Source organism: Apis mellifera, linkage group LG11 (genome assembly GCF_003254395.2).
Source record: "Apis mellifera strain DH4 linkage group LG11, Amel_HAv3.1, whole genome shotgun sequence".
NCBI classification, from domain to species: domain Eukaryota; kingdom Metazoa; phylum Arthropoda; class Insecta; order Hymenoptera; family Apidae; genus Apis; species Apis mellifera.
In genome coordinates, this window is record NC_037648.1 from 14,652,424 (window position 1) to 14,654,133 (window position 1,710).

Genomic DNA, 1,710 nt, shown 5'->3' on the forward strand with positions numbered 1-1,710 from the left:
TTCGCTCACGCGACCAAGAATTACGAATTAAATTTAAAATTCCAAACGTTCCCTCAAATTCGAGTTTCACGCGATTCAAACTTCAAATTAAATTTAAAATTTCAAACGTTACAATGATCCTTGTCTCAATTTTTCCAATTCAATTTTTAAACAGACTTCTCGACAGCCGTTCGAATATGACAGGTGACGAAGATCAAATTTCCTCCTGCCCCACTCCCCTTCCCCACTCTCTCCAGTTGGAAAACTTGGTCTTAACTCGCGAGATCCAAGTTACTATTAAACGAGTCGAGGTGAAAAGGGATAATGTGTCCGGAATAAATTGGGCGGAAAACGCGAGGAGAGTAAAAATGGCCGACAATTTATTCTGTTTGGCGGTGTGGTGAAGTGATTCGGCCTCGATCAAAAAGTTTCACCGACTTACGCATGAATATGCGATTATTCAAACGACGACGCCTAGCCGCATATTTCGCCCATTTGCATGCGTCTCATCGGAAACAGTGACGTTTGTCTCGTATTTATCCGACTGGATTTCAAATTCGAGCGATAATAATGTCTGATAAGCCGGCTTGGATGGAAAAAGCGACGATCCTGATTGTTGGGAAAAATCGAGTGAAGAAAATGTGACGCAATCTTTTCAACATTGATTGATTGAATATTTACGTGGTAATTAATAGCATTGAATATATTTATAAATTAAATATTTCAATAGTATCGGTGTAATAATACTTTGGAAATTATATTCGAGGTTAATTTCATCACAAGTTTCGAAAATGTAAGTGATTCTATCGTTTATTATCTTTATTAGGTTATGTACGGTAGGATCGGTAAAGTAGGATAACGAATGTATTATTTATCCTAGTGACACACTGATCTGACAACTGAATAACCGAGCTATTCATTTCTTTGTTACCTTCCTTACCTACAAATATTCAACTATTCTTTTTCTGCAAAATACATAAAATGTTGGAATAAATAATAGCTTTATCGTAATGATACGAAGATTGGAAAAGAGTGGAAAAGTCGATGATCGAGATGGATGACAAAACCAGGATAACCAAACGAAAGACCATATTAACGAATGATAAAGTTGTAATATAAATATAAATGTATATGTACGTTATAAATTCAATACAAAATGATAAACAAAATGATGAGTTTTATTAAGAGGAAAATAATTTCGGTCAGAAGAAGCTAAAAATCGCTTGAGCTGAAATATTGCTGTTCGATGGATTCGTAATTTAACTGTTGCATTGCAACACTCTACGGTCTTAATTACGAGCAGCTTAATAAACCGAGGATCGATTCGGATGAAGGAGGATTTCGAGGGGAAAAAATGGAGGTTAGGAACGACGATATTTGGACAGACATTCTTTCCAGGAGTAATTAATTCCGTTTTTAGAAAAAAGTTTTAATAATTGGAAGGAAGCAGCCATTCTTGGATTTTGAAAGATGGAAAAAGGTCGAGCGATTTTTTAATTGGAAACTTTAAAATTCGTAAATAATCGGATCTCGTTAAAATTCACGTGTAGAAACGAGACTTACGAATTAAATTAATTAACCAAGCTGAACAACAATAGTGCGAGAGAAGTTGCGTTGTTTTCATCGCAGAATGGAATAAATTCACCGAAAATACCTTGCTGTTCCGCTGCTGCTCTTCCGCCATTTAAACCATAATACGGAGGTTAAATGGCTGGCAGTAGGAATGAAATT

At 35.8% G+C, this 1,710-nt stretch overlaps 1 long non-coding RNA gene across 1 annotated transcript; it reads left to right on the forward strand.

Annotated features, from left to right (window-relative positions):
- Positions 1 to 206: 206 nt before the first annotated feature.
- Positions 207 to 1,339, forward strand: LOC107965243. The gene is made up of 2 exons (XR_001704972.2): positions 207 to 772; positions 860 to 1,339. It is a non-coding gene; the product is annotated as an uncharacterized LOC107965243 (long non-coding RNA).
- The last annotated feature ends 371 nt before the right edge of the window (positions 1,340 to 1,710 follow it).